Source organism: Heterocephalus glaber, unplaced genomic scaffold, assembly GCF_053883595.1.
Source record: "Heterocephalus glaber isolate CG9 unplaced genomic scaffold, H.glaber_assembly_v1.0 deba00001429, whole genome shotgun sequence".
NCBI classification, from domain to species: Eukaryota; Metazoa; Chordata; class Mammalia; order Rodentia; family Bathyergidae; genus Heterocephalus; species Heterocephalus glaber.
This window is the reverse complement of record NW_028258294.1, coordinates 2,046,188-2,066,699: the sequence shown is the minus strand read 5'-3', so window position 1 is coordinate 2,066,699 and position 20,512 is coordinate 2,046,188. Positions and strand designations below refer to the sequence as shown.

Below are 20,512 nucleotides of genomic sequence, written 5' to 3'. Positions count from 1 at the left end.
GTTATTCTACGGGGACTCGAACTTCACATGTACAAAATTTGCTTCTCGTTTCCCTTCTCTTGTACTGGTGCTGAGTGGCACCTTCCAGGCACTCAGCTGCTCAAGTCAGAAACCTGGGAATCGTCCCAGACATCTCCTTCTCCATCAGCCCCCACATTCTAGCAGCCACCATGTCCTCTTACACATGCCTCCATCTGTTATTCTTTCTCCTGAATGACATTGTTTTAATTTAGTCCTTTACCGTCCCTTGCCTGGATTACATTAGAGGAGACACGTAAATGGTTTCTCTGCCCCCACCTACTTTCCCAGCACAGCCTTAGTGTATGGCTGCCCATTACTTGTGATATTGTCCTACCCACCCTTTAGCCTATTGCAACCTTTATGATATGGCCTCTTCTAACATTTTCAGCATCATATTCATGTCTCACAGATTTACTTTGCCAGTGTTTCAATATTCTTGTCATACTGCAACATGTTCTTAGGGTCCCTGTGCTAATCACTCTTTATCAAGCATTTGGGCCTGCATGGCATATATTGGACATATATTCTAGCCCTGGAATGTCTTCCTTCCCTTCTCTATGTGGGTAATTACTATTAATTTTTATTATGGTTGATTGATAAAGTTTTATAGTTTATTGAAAAAATTTGCCTTTAATAAAAATCCTGGTGATTATTCTCCTTCTCACATAAACATTTTGGCACTATATATGACTGAGTTCTGAATGAAAGTGGAATTGATTAATGTCTTATCAAATAGCTGTGGTTTTTTTCTATCATATGTGATTTAAGTAAATTTGTGTTCTTTTTGTATATCTCTAAAATATAATTTTAATCTGTACAAACTGCCTAATATGCACATTATTTTCAAGAAAAATGCCAAGACTAACATTGTTCAGAAAAAATCCCCCTAGAACTTGTTTCCAATTTGTTACATTACATATACCTCCTCTGTTTTCATAAATACCCCAGGGATACTTACTTCCTGAATTATAATTGTTCCTTTACATCCCCCTAGTGGACTCAACAGCAGGGTTAAATTTCATGCCTCTGTCTCTGGTCCTTAATAGAGTGTCTGGTATCTACATAGTAAATATTTAAGTAAAAGAAGCATTTTTTCTGGATAAATGGATAGATGAATGGTTTTATAGTACAGATGTTTGTTTATAGTCTTTACAGCAATTACTATGAGCATACTAATCTATGATGACTATAAAAGTCATGAGACACCTTTCTATAGTACCAAAGGTCAGAAATAATTGAGTGGAAAACACACACATACATGTATACACACAGGGGAATAATAAAGCAAGGCTTCTATGAAAACTAACAAGAAAGATATGGGCAACAAATATCTCAGTGATAGCAACTCTAACAGATTTAAATTATTTATATATATATATATATATATATATATATCATGTAGATTTAGTATAACATTTGCTAGAAATAAACTAGTTATCTAAAAAAGTATTTAATTGGTTAATTAAATCTTTTATTACTTGCACACCTTACCCATCCCAGTCTGCGAACTGTCTCATCTTTGTGATCTTGCTGTCCCATCTACTTCAGTTGTCTTTTGCTGTTAACAAGGTTGCTAATTGCAATGTACTGGACTCTATGCGAGATGCCTACCTAGCTACTTTGTATCAATAAATTAGCCTCTTTCTCAGCCTGGAAAATCCTGTAAGTTTCAGCTTAATTATCATCTCTGCCATGAAGCATTTTTTAGAGGTAAAATTGACCTGCTCCACTTCTGCATGATTTTAGCACTTTGTAAACATCTGCTTCCACTAAAACAAAGACAGCAAATGTAATTCTTTCTGTCTTATAATGGAAAGGAAGGAAGGAAATAAACACTGTGCACTTGTAGAGTCAAACATTAAATAATAACTATGCTAACAATGTGAATTGTATAACATTGAAAAATGATATGTTCCATTCATAAAAAGATTGGAAAGTGTCAAATTAAGGTGCTAGTAAGTTTAAAGTGATTGCCAGAGGCTTCACTGAGAAAGTGACATCTGAGACAAAGACTTGGAGGAGGAGAAAAGGGGAGCCCGGTGAGAAAGGCTTTCCAGGCATGCATACAGCCAGTGTGAAGGACCTTTGTGAGATATGTGTCTTGTTCTACCCCTGAAAATTCCAATTGGTCTAGAGTGGGAGGTTGGCATAGTATTTTTTTTAAAGTTTTTTCAGGGGATTCTAGGGTTTAGCCAGAGTTGAGAAACACTATGCTGGAAATGGGGTAACAGTAATCATCTCATCTCAAGAAGATGATGGTTTGTGGGATAGAGACACACGAAAACTGATACTTTCTATTTACCATGAAAAAGTGCTATGAGGAACTTATACACAGAATATTGTGGGAGGCGTTACTCCACTTTTCTGAGGTTGGGAATTGGTGTATAGTACAGAGCTTTCTGGAAGGATCCATGGCTGAACTAAGTTTAATGACTAGGAGGTAACTAAGAAAAGAGTGGTTGGGGGAAGTGTGAATGGTGCGTGAGTGCTCTGTGGGAGGTGAGGGAGGGGGCATGCACAACTGGGAGGAACTGAAGTAATTCAGCAATAATAAAATAGAAGAGTTGCAGGAGATGATGTTAGAAATTTGGAGGGATAAGATTACAGAGAATTTTGTATGAATTGTTAAGGAGTCAAGAAGGATCTCAAGTTTTTTGTTTTTGGTTTTGTGGGACTAGGTATTGAATCGAAGGCCTTCACACAAAACTACGTACCATACATACCAGTCCATTTTTATTTTGAGACGGGGCCTGGTCCTAAATCCAAGTCTCCTTGTAACTCTATTAGACACTGATTTTCACCTCGTAAACCACATAAAGGTTGTGGGAGCAATGAGTCATGGGAGAAAGCTGAGAGGTGGAGAGATCAGACATCTAAAGTCTCAGTCAGTGCTCTCACTATTGACTCGCTGTAGGACTCTGAATAAGCTATGCCTCTCCCTGGTCCTCACTTCCTTTTCTGTGAAATAAAAGAGTTGGCTGAATAGTTGACTAAGTGCCTCCCAGCCTATCATCTTCTATGATTCTCTTGGCACAGCTGCCTTTCAGAAGTCTTTATAGTTCTCAGTTGTTGGTATGGAGCTCTGGGAGTGACTCAGACTTCGTTAGCCTGGAGCATGAAGATGAACCATTATTGTAGGCTAACATTTCCACTCAGAAAAAAATGCTAAAAATGGACAGTGCCATAATAACTCCTCAGATTCATGGCTGGTTTTTCCTTCTTACAGCATATGGCTTTCCTCTGATGCAACAGAAACTTAACACTGGATTTTATGTTAATGGTCACCCTCATATTCCAAGAGAGTGTTTGTGGTTTCACTGGGATTTGGTTCTTTTTCTGAATGGCCGTATATGAGGAAGAATGTCTTAAATACATGTGGTCCTGGGTGAGGTAACTCTCTTCCTCAGCAGCATTTGAAGTATAACATCATTCAGGATCTGCTAGCCGGATTTAGTGTTAGTGGTACATTGTTTTCAGGGTACCATTTCTTTTAATAAGAACCACTAGGAATTTGTAGAATGATTTCTAAAAATCAGTTATTTATGTTTTGTCATCATAGTCTTTGCCATCTTCAGGTACCACCTTGAATGATTATTATCTGTAGGTTAGCTCACTTTTTAATGCAATGTTTCATATGTGCCATAAATAAAAAGCTAATATCTCTTACTACTCTAAAAATAGTTAACATTTTAATAGAAGTAAAATTTAAAATAGCCTTATTATTTATGGAATAGAAAGCAGTATAGACGTAAGTTAGCTTGTTGATGTTGGTTTGTCTTGGTCCCCACCACGCATGGGGGAAACACAGAGAAGACCAAGTAGATGCTGCACCAAAATAATCATGAAATAGTGAGACCGAGGAATTCACGTATTTTGTTGTCATATACCAAGCCTGCTCCTTGTTCTGGAGGGAAACTATATTATCTCATTCCTAAAGATTTCTCACTACAAAAACCTGAGGACTCTTCAGGCTTTTACACTCTCTCCGTGCCCAAGAATGACATGTAGTGGCTCTCAGGGCTCTTGGTGAATTCCCTCTACCAGCATTATAAAGAATGGGATTTGGTCTGTGGTTAGTTGGATGGGGTTCTGCTGATCACCACAAGGCTTGGCTGGTCTCATCTGAGGGCTGATGGCCTAAAATAAAGCATCTCAGCTTCGATAGCTCATCTGTGCTCCCATAACCTCTTATCCTCTAGGCAGCAGGCTCAAACTTGCTTATGTGGCTCTGGTAGAAGGGGTCCGAAGAGGGAGAGAAGCAAAGCCCCTCAAATGTGAGGTCAAACTGTCAACATGATCACTTTTGCTTCATTTCTTCTGCCAAAACACCTCATGCATTAGCACACTTTCAAGGGTTAGAGACTCCACTTCTTAACAGAGGTACTAGAAAGAACTATGGCCATTTGTGTAATCTACCACATCTGAGACAAAAACAGTGGCATTAAATCTGGACTTTGTTTAATTTCTTGAAGCCTCAGCTTTCTCTATATAAAATGAGGATAGAACTGTTTGCCACAAAGAGTCGTAAGTAGTTCCAAAACGACAAGAACTAAACTGAAAAATTTGCAAAGGAAGTACCAAGAGTTGTAACTGATCCAAAAGTGCATATAAACGAAATAGTCATTGTTGAACCCAACATGTTCATGTTTTCACTTAGCCACATCTTTTATGCTTGTTCTCTATCCATTCCCTAAAGTTATGGTCATATTTGAGAACCCAGGCTTTTCATACACCTCAGACCCCTACCACTAACTCAGCTGTTCTGGATCTATTCTAGTAGTTATAACTACAAGTTGGAGGTTTTTTACATCTACATCTTGCCTGTCCTGAAAATGTGTAGGAAAACAGTGTGCTGCTGGTCCCCTGAGTGGGGAAAAGGAACTACGAATGTATAAAAAAGAGAATGTATACATGGGCATTTGATATTCAGTGAATGAAGAGTGGATGGTGGCATACTGAGCTACCAAGAAGAACACATGGTAAATATCACATCTGGCCTGTGTCTGTTCCTCTACAGCAGTTCATTATTAGAGCTCTTCTGAGATGCTGCTTCGTCATGTAGGTATAAGATAGTCTTAGGTTTCTTGTGCACACAAGGGAAGCAAAAGTTGAAAGAGGAAGGAGAAACCCAAAATGAAAAAGAAAGAGAAAGAGATAGAGATGGAGACAGAGATGAAATAAAATGAAGAAGGTGATGAAGATGAAGACTACAATGATTAAGAAGAAAAAGAAATGGAAGATGAAGAAGAGGTATAGGAAGAGAGAGGAGGAGGTCAAGGAGGAGTATGAAAAAGCTATGGTATCTCTTTCCCTTTCAGTAGGATCACAGAATTGGGATATTTGGAATATTCATAAATGTGCATGGCCTCATCTCACTATTAAACTGAAGTGCTAACTATACTCTAATTTTAGCATGTATCTTTTAAATGTCAAAAGACAGATTTTCCTCCAACCCCCTTGCCTAGCCCTCATGCTTTGAGTCATGAGGAGAACTTTACTCTATGAAAAAATTGGCAGAAAAGAATAGAATAAAATGTGCAGGAAAAATTTTGACAAGTTAAATTTAAGACACTTTTCTAGTCCAGTGCCTATAGAGCCAAGGAGGCAGCAAATTACATTTTTTAAACTGGAATTATCAGAAGAAGTGGAAAGGAGAAAGGAAGATGTCTTTAGAGGTAAAAGTAATGAAAATCAAGGTTCGATGTGCCTCCGAGCTCAGGTATGATGTAGGCTCCAGCAACTGACCAAGGTTAGATTTTAAAATTCCATAAAAATGAAATAAAACCAGTAACAACATGCAATACCTGCTATGTGTGCTTATGCTGTGCCTACTACATGGTACCTTCATGTGTCAGGTGCTGAAAACTGTATAACTGATAAAGACATAGTGCTATCCTGTCTTTCAAGACTCTCACAATTTATACAGACACAAAAACAAATGTCTACAGTTGAGCTCACATCTAAGTCAGAAGTGTGCACTGGGATCTAAAGGTGAACACAGGTGGGAACCTGACCTCTGCAAGGGAGATGGCAAGCTTTCCTACAGGAGGTATCATATGAGTTGAAACCAGAAGAAATAAGAGTAAACAGATCAAGAAGTGATCAAACAACATCAGTGACAAGAAGACATGAAACCGCCAGATAACCAGAGGGTAGTGTTATCCCTAATTGGATGTATTTGGAGGCTGGAAAGGTAGGTAGTGGTTAGTTATACTAGAAGATCCTATGCACTGTAACAGAGAACCCATCTTTGTTAGACATGTATAAATTTAAAAGCCCCTAAATAATTTTCAGTCATTAGTTGAATCTCCATCTTTCCATCCATTCAAACATCCACTCATCTACTCACCACTCCACCTCTCCCCAAGAAGTTAAGAACACCAGTGTCAATTAGTCATTTCCATAGAAGTAGACACTGTTGTCACTTGGCAGGAAATCTAAACAGCAACACCTTATCTGAAGTGGAAGTTTATTTCCCTCTCACCACAAAGCCTAGGTGTCCAAGGCTGTGAAACGGAACAGTGTCAGCCATCCAGAGTATTGGCTCTTGCTGTTCTGCCATAGATTGCTTCAATCTTACATCAGGATGGCAGGACACAAAGGAATTGGGCAAAAAAGCACATGAACACCTTGTCTTAAATGGTTCTGGAAACTTTACAGAGTTCTGGAAGGCTTTATAGCGAAGGGTAATACTTGAACTCAGCCGTGACAGATGACTAAGGCTCCACCAAGGAGTCATCAAATATATGAGCCATTCCTTTAATGCCACACAGTACTTGGGAACATAGCTTGTCTTTGCTCATTCCACACCATACTTAGGGACAGACTTGCATTCCATTAGTGCACTTTGTAGCTTGTTTCCTCACTGCCTGTGATAGAGATTTCATATATACAGGAGAAATCCCTCCTCACCCTCCAGGCATCACAATCACAATCACCCATAAACTTGTTATTTAATATATTCCCCTCATGCCTTTTTTTTCATTCTTCCTTTCTGTTCTTTCAGTAATGCTTGCATGTCTGAGTTAAAGGCTACCATTTATACCCTGCAGCAAGACGTTCACCTTGTTTTATTTTCTGAGGTAAAATTGGTTTTTCAGCTGTAGCCAGCATGTCACTAGAAATGTGTCACTGCTGTTCTTCCCTCACCAGCAAGCATTTTCTATGTTTTTCATCATGAAGTGGTTGTGTTTCAGGCTTTGAGCAACATCTGAGTTTCCACCAGCTGTGTTTTGCACTGTCCTCATTTTGTATAATTAAGAAAAACAGGAAGCCAATCACTTAAGTAAAGCTGACCCTCTTCATTCTGCATACCCTAGAAAGGACTGCATCATGGTTTTTAATAGTATGGATTTTACACAATTTATCCTGCAATCTCCTTGAAAGTGGAACAAGGTTAGAGGAACTGTGACGATGTGGTGGCCTTCCTTTTGACTACAAACAGCTGTGCTTTTCTGAAGCTACACAGTCCAGTTGAATCACACTTCTTTTATATAACCAGTTAGCAGTTTAGTTTGTTATATTGTGATAGAGGATTTCCTCTGACATTATTTTTCTTTACACTAACTCAAATCTGCAGTGCGGGCAGGGGGGTGCTTTTGACCTTAATGATTAAATTTCTGCTATGTATCCAGCATTTAACCAATTGCTCCTGCCCACATAGTTAAACAAAGCTGTGTTGGAAGAACCAGGGACTGGGAGAAGGGAGGGAGGGAGGGGTGGGGAGAGAGAGAGAGAATATGACTGTTCTATGGAAGAACAAAATTTGTTTACAATTTATTTAGATACCTGGGGATAAGTTTGTAAGGAAGCACTAGATTTCTATTTGATTTTATTAAAGATTTAAACTGATAGTGTATATCTGTGAAAGAGTTTTTGTTTCTATTTGACTTGATTTTCATTTTCTTGAACATAAGAGAAAAAATACTTCAAGTAAAAGTTCACATAAAAACAGTGGTTATATTAGGGGTCAACTATATTCGATTCAAATTTATTCAGTAGGTCATATTTGATCATTATTCTTGGTATGGCAAATGGAAAGATATTTAAGATGTTGTCTTTGCTTTGAAGGAGTTCATATGTTTATAGTGGAAGCTGACATAAACACACCTAAAGATAATCTGTAGCAATGTGTTATTTGATCTGGATCCCATTATAGTACCTATTGTGATCAGAACTCTATTGCCTACCTGAGTTTGAACTAGAGTATCAGTCAGTGCCTGTCAAGGAATCTTTCCAACCTAATATATAAAGGTGAATAATGATCACTCATTCATTCAACACATTGAGCACCCGCTATATTTTAGTTGTGGTACTCTTTTTCTAGTCTTTAGAATCTTTTCTTCAGGAGCATCCACAGTGCTCTATGGGTCTCACAGAACTAACAATTTATTATACATTATTGAATTCCAGTAATTTTGTTTGTGAAATCTCTGTGAGGTGGCAATGTTTATCTCTATGTACAAAAAGAAGTGACCCAGTGAAATTAAATAATGTCTCTTGTGTTATATAGCAAATAACAAATATATTTAAACCTGACTTCTACAATCATGCTGATTCCCTATGACATCACAACTTTTGACATCCCATGGTTTCAGCCACTAGATATTTTATGAATATTTTGAGTTCATGGTGCTAATTGAAAACTATTGTATAAATTAAGGGCCTCAGTAAACACCTATGTACACAGAAAGCATGTCCTTTTAATTCCATTTCATAAAAATCAAAGTATGTTTTTTCATTTGAAGTCTGAAGTTTAGAAGGGAATTCTTTAGAGTGAAAAATAGACCATTAAGGGTTAATATCAGGAAGAGTGTCAAATGCAGTTCAACACAGAAATGGTTACACAAGAGATGTTGTAGAACCTATCTCTAGAAGCCTTTAAAATTAGAATACAATTTTTTTGTGTTTCACAAAAAGTCACTGGGTCAATCTTTTGATATCATTTCAACTTTAAAGTCATCGCATTGCACTGTGACGTTATCGCTAAATTGGATTGAAGCTGAAGACTTAGGGAAAATGAACAGACTTTCTGGTTTGTTTACTATAATGCAAATAGCTGACACCAGGTGATTGTAGCCATGCAGTCACATCTGCTGTTTGAGAAAAATCACTAATTCTTACTCATAAGAGGGAGCCTAAGTAATTAGTCCAAACCATTTCACAATTATACATTATATTGAAAATGATGACCATGATTTAACATAGTTTTGTGAAAATAGCTTTTCATTAAAGAAAAATTTGCATACATATTAAATCATATTATATGTAGAATAAAACAAAGTGGAGCTACTATTTAATGTGATATTTAAAGCAAGAGACATTTTAAGCTTATTAAGGAGCTTTCTTTCTTACTATTCTTTCCCAACTAGCCTGCCCTCTTCCAGTGTCACCAGACAAAGACACAGTGTGCACATGGGTGGGGCTCTTAGTCTTCTTGGGGACACATGCAGTGCCCTCAAGGACTGTACAGAACCATGCCCCTGAGATCAAAACTGGTCTAATCCCTGCATCACAGTGCCAATAGGGATTTTAGCTAACCACATCTTCCCCACTGTTCTTAGCATTTTCCCCTCTGTGACAGGTGATGACCATTGCAGCCACCTATTATTGTAACTGAATCAGTTAGGGTTTCTTCCAGTAGTTCTAACCTAGATATGACAGGCCATGTTATGTGGAGTTGCATTACATGTAATCTGTCTTCTTTTTCTCCCTCTATAGCAAACCTGTCAGAATTTGAGTGAAATTAATGTTATTTCTTCTGAAATATACTCTTGTATTTTTTTACATAAATTATTTGGAGCCACTATATGATGAATATCAATACCTGCAGTGCTTCTCACAAGTGAGCATGACATATCAGTGTAACTTCACAGCACAGCAAATAACCACTTTCCCAAGCTAGTGTCCTAAAAAGTTTTCAGTGAGGGGCCTGCCTACCAGATCTGAAGTAGCTGTGCCACCTTGCTCTGTGCTTTGACATATTTGGATCCTAAGTTCCCTACACTGCTGCATGCAACCAGAATGCTGGCATCCAGAAAAAAAGCACAATTTCTTCCACCTGGAGGATTTTGTCCGCAAGACATTCAGTCTTTGGTTCTCACAAATTGTGTTAGAAAGAGGTCTTTAAAAATGTCAGGGATTTAGTTTTATAAAACTGAAAAACATAATAGAATTAAGCATAGTGTTCCCTGAAAATGTGGACACATGGATGTGGAGTCATTTACTAATTTCCTTACCATATTCCTGCCATATTCTGAGATAGTTCATTGTCAGATGTGGCTGAAAAGTACAGAAGCACCCATTGGATTCTTCTTTTATTCACTCATTTAATACATTTATTTAGTCTGTGATATGTTAATTACCGTGCTAGGCAAAAGAAATGCAGGCTGATATTGAATAGAATTTTTATAGGAATATTACCCAAGATAAGCTTATTTAAATGTTGAATTGTGGTTTTAATAGGGTAGTAGTTATTTCTTCTATGGGTTTTCCTTGCATTATTTTACTGTTTACACAGTACATTATCTACTATGCTACTTGTTTGGAGGAATGTCAAGAAATATATGACAAGAATGTTTAAAATTGAGTTGGAAGGCAGGACACTTGTATTTTTTTAGATTCTTATTCAAAGAAATGACTAGACCAATTCCCAAATACCAGGCATAATTTTTAAGCTAATTATGATTGTAAGAATTGAGTGACAGGAGGGAGACAGAGAAGGAGAGAGGAAAAGGAGAGAGAGAGAGAGAGAGAGAGAGAGAGAGAGAGCACCAAAGGCTTTGTGTGTAGGTATTAGGAGTTTGAGTTGGTCTCTCTCTGAAACCAGGTAAGTTGTACAAATATAAAGAAGGAAGTAATGAACCCAAATTTTTAATGTCATTGTTTATATTTTATACCTTTTTAGACAGCAGTATTAGGTAGAGGTATGGGCAGTCATAAGAAGAGCTGGTGTTAGTTTAGGAGGTAAGAATCCTAGGCAGCAGTCACTGTTCAACCTGTGACACCCACGAGGCCTGTACAGGTCCTCTTGCCGCAGAGTTCTTAGTGTCCCTTTCATCCCCAGGGTCACTGATTCTATTAGACACTGCTTGACACTCTGTAAGCATGTGACTTTTAAAAAGTACATTTTGTCCCACTGTGATGAGCACAAGTCAAGACTAAGAAACAAGTACAAGGCTAACTTACCTAAATGGGTTCTGCTTAGTCATTCTTTTATTTGACATTTAATAGTATCCATCTACACTTAGGAATTTTAAAGAGTCAACTTAAAATTTCAAATTACTATGTGTTCTGTACCAGGTGCATGGTCTAATCTAGATTCTTATTAATGAATACTTTGCATTTCAAATATTTTCTCAGCATTTCAAATGAAATGTTATTCATATTTTCCAGTATGTGTTGCATTCTTGCTATAGGTTATAAATACAAATTTTATTTTGCTTCACCATAATTCAATAAATATTTATTAAGGACCCATAAATGTCAAACACTGAGCTTACTAGATGCAGTGGCTATAAAAAAATAAAACATAGCCTGCTTTTTAAAGAAGATTATGGTTCAGTGGGAGAGTCAGACATAAATAAATCAGTTGCATTTCAGAATATTAGAATTAAAACCAAGAATTTTAGAAGACACGGAACAGAGAACATTGGTTGCCAGAAGGAAGGGTTTACAGACAAAGTGACATTTAAGTTGCCTTTAAAAGAGAGATAGCAAAATGGCATCCCTCAGGGTGCAACCACCACATTGGTAAGATATATTTGGTTGCATGTGCCATTATGAAGTCCACAGGATCAGGAACCCTCATCTCTGACAGTAGGTTATTTGATTCATACAAGGTAATTGTAAAAATAAGAAGTAATGCAGAATACTTACCTTAGTGACTACACAGAATAAATAGTCTGTAAGAGTACCTATCATATCCTATCATCACCTAGACCTATTGAACTATACATCTTTTTACTTACTGGTATGTATGCCAAATGCCTAGTGTACTTTCTTTTATATCTTATATTATGGCTGGGCTTTAAGTGGCCATTAATGCATTTAATATCTACATCTGCTAAACATTATAAACGCTATGAGGGAAGGGAATGAAACTTTTGTGCTGATTATTGTAATCCTATCAAAGAGAGTACCTAACTCACTACAGATACTCAACAAATATTTTTGAAGGAATATATACTAATAGGGAGACACTAGTAAGTTATGATCTGTCATTCGGAAACTATAGTATTGAGACATACTTTTAAAATGTGATCACTCTAACTCCAGATGATCAATTTATTAATTTTCTTTCATAGCATAGGTAGGCACCTAGACCTCTTGAAGTAGGATATACCCCATCTAGAACTGAAGTTCCACCTACCCTCCATTTTCTAGCTTCAATTAATCTCCTAATCTATAAATTAGCCTCAAAGCAGATAGTCCATGGATGGCCAGATAAGTACTGTAATTTTGTGATTTTTTTCTGGTACCTTTGACAATATGTAGATTATATTTGCTTTATTTTACCTCTCCACAGCCCTAAAACAAAAATTTTACAAGACCCCTCTCTTTCCTCGACAAATCTGCCGTGTTTTACCCAATGTGATTAGAGGAGCCTAGTCAGATCCCTGGAGACTTCATTACTTTCCAAAGCCATGATGAAGCATTATTTTGAATAAAATTAAGTTCTACTTCTTCCAATTAACAACAGATGATGAAAGAGCGTGCCAATTCTGTTGCCTTTCAGCTGGGTGTTTTTCTCTTGCTTGGTCATTTGTAAATTGTGAGCCCTCTAATGGGTACCTAGTTCTTCACTTGAATTAATGAGCTTCAGCTGAATTAATAGTGCCTTGCACACTATGGGTAGTCAATAACAGTCAACAGCAGTTTATATGCTTCCTTAAGTTGCTCCATTTGAGAACATTGACTAAAATCAATATGATGTGACTTTTCTACCTACTAGATTTGAGATAAAGATCAGCTTTCCAAATTTGGGGCTCAGATTATATATAGTTTTGTAGCTAGAATCTTAAAAGATTCTGCAAAAACTTTTGAACAGAATTTCTTCCTGTGAATTCCCAAAAAGAATACAGGGTAGTCTAGAACTTTTTTGAGGCTTAGCTCTTTGCTCCTACAAGAGTATCTAGCACAGAGTAAGTTTTGTCTGTATAATAGATAAAAATAAGTACAGGGAACAGGTCGTAAGCAATATGTTAGGATATGGTCCATTTCCTTATACCTGGTAGGAACTCAATGACTATTGATTTCATTAATTCAAAATTAAAATAGGATTTAAAATCTAGCATGTTAACCTACATAGAAAATTCACTGTCTAAATCCAAGAAGATAAAAAAAATTACTGTCCAGGAAAGAGTTAAATTCATAGGACTTCAGAGATGAAGTTAGCAAGTTGAAATTACAGTGTAGCATATGGTGCCTAATGCATAATGGCACATATTTGCATGTTGAAGCTTTCAATGAGAAGGAATTACTATTCCACTGAGATCCTCGTAGCACTAGACTGAGAGCTTTCAAAACAAATCAATATTATGTGTTTGTTAAAATATAATCTTTGTGGAAAATCAATAGTATGTTTGCTGAGAAAAATATTCGACAGGTCCACTGAATTATGAAAATAATTGGGCTACACCCAATGATTTATTTAAGTACCTTCATTAAGTAACTGCTTTATTATATCAGAATATTATACTGACTTAAAATGCCCTGTTGTTGGAGTCTCCAGTTATTTCCTGAGCTTTGTTATCTCCCAGCAACCTTTGTCTTACCTCCTCATGGGCAGAATCAATGACCTATGTCTCTTGTGTTCATTTACTTATAAATGATTTTGGTGATAATGACAACAGTAATAAATGGTTTGGGTTAAAATGACAACAGTTCGAACAATATGAGTACTGTGTTAAGTTCTGATGGAAAATATGCATCACTCAGAAATAAAATATTTTCTTTCTTACAATACTAATTCATTCATGCAGCCGCCTAGTCAACATACTTTGAGTTGCCAACTTGGTGCAGGCACTAGGACAGAGTCAACAAAACCTTGTTAGGACTCCCAGGTGTTAAATAACAAACATTTGTGGAAACAAAAGCCAAAAGTTAAAAATGTTATTAATTAAACATAACAGTTCTGGGGGTGGCATAAGAATGTTTGGAGAAGCTTTAGACAAATCATGCTGAGTGCTGAGTACTGCAAAGCCTTTGGAAGGATTGTGTTGAAGGTGAGACTCAAATTTGTGTTTCAATTGAACAGGCACAAAAGAATGGAGAGAGGATTCAGTCAGTCGTCTTCAGAAAGCCATGAAAGTGTGGCCTACAAACCTGGGAGGAATTTCGTATAGCTGGACCATGCCCTGAGAGCTGAAATGTGCAGAATATGCGGGGGGCATAAATAAGAGGAAATAACGAGGCAGTTTGAAAAAAGTCTTGTATGTCAGAATGAGGAGTTCACAGTGGATACTATAATCAGAGCGAGCCAACTAAGGATGCAAGGATGCTCGGAGATCACTGAGGCTCAAATTTTATTTGAGAAAAAAGTGGGAAAAAAGCCTCTAGTCATTTCCTTATAGAAGGAGAAAAATGGGTGGTACAAAAATATGAAAATTTGTAAAAAGAAGTATGTATGTTATACAGAATCTACTGAGGAATAAATTACTGCTTTAGAAACTTTCTAAGGACCAGTCAAGTTCAGTCAGCAATCGCCTCGAGGCTTACGTTTGAGAATGCTTCGCTTGCCATCTTGTGGCTGATAGCAGACACTGCTCACAGGGCACGTTTAATCTGGGAAATACAGCAACCCACATAAATTAGTAACCTGCGTAAAGCCTTTGTTCAAGTTTACCCCAAATATTAGAGATAAAAAGTATGAAAACTATACTTAGAAGAGTGCTTGCTTCAGCAACACATACACTAAAATTGGAACTATACTTAGAAGAGATATTAATTATAAGCCGTATGTGAAAATTGTCTTTACTACCTTTTCCTCTCTCACCCTTAATACAAAATTCTGTTAGCTCTGTCAATTCAGTTTTCTGAATCTGATATTTAATTGTATTGGAAGCATTTTTCTTGGAAGTGTCTGATATTATTAGGAATATGAAAAAACACAGTGCTTACATATTCTTGATAGTATGTAGATTGGTGTATTTCTGATGTCTACCACTACTTTGGAACAATTTGTTTAACTAGTAAAATGAAAGAAACAGAAATTCCTCTCCAAGGCACATACCCTGAAGAAAGTATTACATATGTATACCAAGAAACATGTGAAAGAATGTTGCATCAGCATGTTATAATTTTGTCATTCCAGAAATGAAAATAACGGAAATAACTCAAATGTCCTTCAGCAAAAAAAAGGTACACTGTGGTGTACTAAAGATATACTGTACAAAATTTAAAAGAAACCTACACACATCAATATGAATAGATTCCATGATATAAAGTTGCAGAAAAATAGTCACAATATAATACCACTTACATAAAGTTCTAGAACAGATAAAACATAAACATTTTTAGGGACATTGTATCAGTCAAGAAACTAACAGAACAAATATTTGTATATGTATGTGTATTTTTGTTTGTGTGTGTATATATATAAATACATTTATTTTAAGGAGTTAACTTATGTGGTTATGGAGTGGGTAAGCGTGAAACCCACAGGGCAGACCAGCAGGCTCAAGTCTTTCTGGCAGAAGCTGAAGCAGCAATGTACAGGTGGAACTTATTCTTCTTCAGGGAAACTTCAGCTTTGTTTTTAAGATCTTTCAACTGACTGAATGAGGCCCACTCAGATTATTTATGGTGATCTCCTTTATCTGAACTCATCTGGTTGTAGATGTCAACCATGATTACAAAATTTCCTCATAGCAACACCTAAATTAAATTGTTGAGTACTATATGGTGTAGCCAAGTTGACAGAAAAATACGACTTCACCGAAGAGCATTTTTCATGGATACCTACCTATATACTAAAACTACTGAAAAAAGCAGAGATTATATACATGATAGGCAACTTCTGGGGAGAGATGGACAGATATGACTGGAGATAAATTCCCAGGGGCTTGCATTCTATTGGTAATGCTCATTTAAAAACTTAATGGAAATTTGTTGTATTATTATTTATAACTTGTACAGCTGATATAAAAGTATTTGTTTTCTAAGAGTGTAGGCATTCTTTCTGTATAATCTAGAAAGTGTATACAAAAACTGCCCTCATATGCTCTAATCACTTAGAGTTGCATTTAGAGTTGCGGTTGTGACCCCAAACAGAAATATAAATCAGGAAGGAAGATTTGTAACTCAGTGTTAGGCCAGATGCTCAGATTTGTTAAAAAGAACTAAGGGACCATTTGCAATGAGAGACTGTCATAGAGTACCTGATACTCACTGTGCAAGGGGCCTCTGTACCAAGGACGGATGCAGTTGCTGGAACTCTACCTGTTGCCTGACCTCATTCTCTTTCCTCCCAGGAAAAAGATAGGCCCGGATGGGGGCCATTTATTCATTAGCTGTTATAAATTTCATTTCCATTTCTTCTTATTTCTTCTGAAAAAAGAGGTTGGAGGGTTGAGGAAATGAGACCAATGGGCAGTTGGAATGTTTTCGGAACTGTGGAAGAGAGTACATGGAGGTGTGGGGCTCTTAGTTGCTTCATCATTCCAGGAGGTGCAGGTCGGCAGAGGGCAAGCTCACTGTCCTGTTCACTCTGCTACCTGCCTGTCTCAGGCACCAGCACAGTCCTCTAAGAACCTCCTAACCCATCTCCTTCTACTGCCCCTTCCTTCTAATCAGATCTTCAGCAGCCAGAGTGAGCTATTTTAAAACGTGTGGTAAACCACTTGTTAAGCTGGATGTGGTGTTGCATGCTGTAACCTTAGCACTTTGGGAGGCCAAGGCAGAAGAACTGCCAGTTTACCATAGTAGTTACAACATTTTACAATCATATGGAGATTGCAAAAGAGAGTTTTTCAAAAAATAAATCAGATCACATTATTTTCCTGCTGAAATACTTTGTTGACTTCCTATTTTTTCAGGATAGGGAATTAAGTCCTTCCCAAGACCTACAAGGCTCTGTATAACCTGGTCCCTGCTTCATGTTTGCTTCACCTGCTCCTCTTCAGAAGTGTGTCATCAGCGCCTGGAACCTCCCAAGTTTTTTCCCAACTCAGAGACTGCTCTGGCTGTTGTTCCTTTCATTTGGAATGAAGGAGAAATTCTCTCATTCAGGATTCAGCTCACACATAACTTTTAAAAAGTGTTCCCAATTTCTTCTAACAAGTATGCTTCCTCTCTTTTTCTCTCTTGGAGCACCTTCTCATTTATCTGACAATCTGTGATTATTTCCTTCACTTGTTAATTGAGTTGTAACCTCTGCTAGAAGGGAAACTCCGTAGGACAAAGAATCTTGTCCTTATTTTCTACTGAATCCCAGCAACTGGTTCACCTAGAAATTTAAAGATTGTTCTTCCCTGGAGCTTGAGAAAGTCTTATCTAAATTAGGGTGGGAGTAATTATTTTTAGCTTAAAGAATAGTGTATTTGGGAAGTGTCTATGATTGCTAAGTTTTCATATCCAAGTAAAACCTTTACTGAAGAGATACAAACATGAAGACAAAAAGGTAACACAAAACTAGAAAGGAAACCAGGAACTAAATGGACAGTGATATGTTAGGAGAGGCCAGAAACTGTTTATGGACTTTAGAGTTAAATTTTTCTATAATAAATAGGAGACTAGATATTTCACTAGATACTCTTTCTTCACCTTGCAAGTCTATTAGTATATGAAAGTCCAAGCTATTATAAAACAATCTCATCATTCTGCTCTTATTTTCATGTGAGATAAATTTGTTCATTACATTTCAGATGCTGAATTGAGTACTTCTCCCAAGTAATCAGTTTTTCAAGGTTTCTTGAAATCTTAGTTTCATATTGCAAATTTTAACAAGAAGTATTAAGTTTACCTATATTATAGCATGTGAATGGCACACAATCAATTTTAATTTCAGTCTTACAAAGCTGTTTAAGACCCTGTACCAAACCCTTTCAGGGACACAAATGTAAGAACATGTGGCTTAAAACATGTCAGTATCTTACTAAAAGAAATTATGCTCTATCAGCCCTCCACTTTGACATTTAACCTGCCAGTGTCCTTGATGCCTCTTTGTGTGATGTCTTTTCATTCTTAAAAGAATTATCTAAGGACTCTTATTTTCCAGGAAACTGCTCCTTTATACCCTCAAATCTAGGTTAAGTGCCCTTCCATGTATAGTATATTTTAATATGGAATTTCATCAACTCTAAGATGCACATTTTGTATTTAATATCTCTGAAATCAGGATATATCCTAACAATGACATTTTAGGATAAAAAGCTTTGTCAGTGTCATCTACTGAAAAGGGCCTCAGTGAGGGCCAGGATGGGGCTGTCTCTCTAAGTATCATCAGTGTGCATGGCAGTGTCTTGGTGATTCACTGTAAGTGCTCAGGGAAAGGAGTGATAGATTTAAAAAATACATATTCAGTGATGGGCAGTTTCATTGTCAGAGCAGAATAAAAGAAAAGGCAAACTTCATTTTGGGGGAAAATGATCAGAGAGACTGTGGAGAGGGTTGTATGAGAGCAAAACTCAAAAAGCAAAATATTCTCCTACTGTGATTGGAGGAGCATCACTTAAGACAGAAGAATCCATGAGAGAGTAGGCTGGGAAAGACCCAGTGACTTCAGAGAAGATCTGCTTGGCTCATTTGGGTGGAATATAAATGAGTTAAGAAGTATAGTAGGAGATAAGACTTCTGTAAGAAATTGAGAGTGGTCTTAATACCACAGCAAAGTGTCCTTGGTTTACTCTACAGCAACAGCAAACTTCTGAAGGATTTTTGATTGGCTACAGTTGTCTTTAAAGAAGATAGATCTAGGGGTGATTTGTTGAATAAAGTAGTTGTTGGGAGATACAAGTAAGAACAAATTCCTAGGTGGCTATTCATTTTGCAAAAATTTATTTAACATCTATTAAATACCCAGCACAGACTGCCACAGCAATCAATAGGGCTCAATTCTTGTGTTGTAAGATCTGAGAGTCCATAAAAGTAAACAATCAAATAAGCAGACCAAAATTGAACAAAAATATTCTGTGTGCTCAGGTTGTTGTACCTTCTGACTCCCATATAGAAATAGGGCACAAATGACTGATAGGAGAAAAGGATGAATAATTTAGGCTCCTGGGAGCATGTGTCATCTTAACTGAGACCCAAAGGTGATGAGATAGCAAAAGGCAAATATTAAGTCCCAGAGGTGACCTGTTCCTCTTACTCTGAATTCCAAATAATTTGGAAAGGTAGGACTCAAAATTTGAGGCATTGGGTGGAAAAGCTGGAGGTAAAAGAAGGTTGAGTGGTTGGAGTACATAGCAGCAAGAAATGTGATTGGGAAGGAAAATAGGAGGCAAATATTCAGGGAAGGGGAAACAATGGCCAGAAGGAGGGATGAGCAACAGAAATGAATAAAAAGAAAAGAGCAAAAATCCCCACTGAAATAGAATCTATTATATTTATGTTGACTCATCCACTTGGAAAAATGTAGTAAATTTCTCCTGTGTGCCAGAGGAATTCTGAGATGGCTCTGGCTAGATCATCACTGCTTTCGTCAAAGGATTCTCTGACTAATGTGATCATCTTGGCCTCCACTCTGACATTAAGAATCCTGTTCTGTCATCTTGGTTAGATGGATCCAACTCTGGAAGACATGAGAGGGCAAATATGTAGAAGAATCCTCTCCATTTGTGTAGTGTTTTATTTGGTAACCAGGAAAATGACAGTGTTGTTAAACGGGCTATTTCTATTTGTACTTTTTCCTAATAGCATTCGGTGATCCAGCAAAAATAAGAGGAAGCTTGAAGACCTCAGTTTTTTAAACCAAATGATCAGAATGCCTGCCATGCTCAGAAGAAATATCTGAGTCACAGAATATGAAATGCACAATATCTGAGAGTCTACATGGTGAGAAAGTTAATGGTAGGGATTAGAGATAATGTTGTGTGACTCTCAGTTTATTTATAAGTTGTATGAAAAAGTTTTATAATTTCTCTCTGCTTCTATGTTGAAGGAGAAATAAAATAGTGGCTATTTCGTATGTTTGCTATAAGAATTAAATAAATTAATACTTTTAAGTGCTGTTGGCTATGCAGGCCATATCATACACATTAATCTGAAACACTATACTGTCAATTCCCAATAATTCACCAAGACAAGACAGTTAAACACATTTCAGGGTTTTCTTGATGGGCTGATGCCTTAAGGTTGCAATAAAAACAAAATAGATTTTATATTTGAATACCATATTCAGATATCTAAATCAATTATAAAAATGCCTTCCCCGGAGGCATTTTATTTTATAATATCATTTACCAGACAATTTAAACCAAGCATAGCTTATAAAATAACTTTATGTGAGAAAGTATTCATGCTTTATAATGGTGTCTGATTGTCAAAGACT

General features: G+C 36.9%; 1 protein-coding gene across 25 annotated transcripts in view; it reads left to right on the top strand.

Moving 5' to 3' along the window:
• Window positions 1-20,512, top strand: part of Dlg2 (discs large MAGUK scaffold protein 2) — a 2,046,311-nt gene that overhangs the window by 1,013,654 nt on the left and 1,012,145 nt on the right. The window lies entirely within an intron of this gene.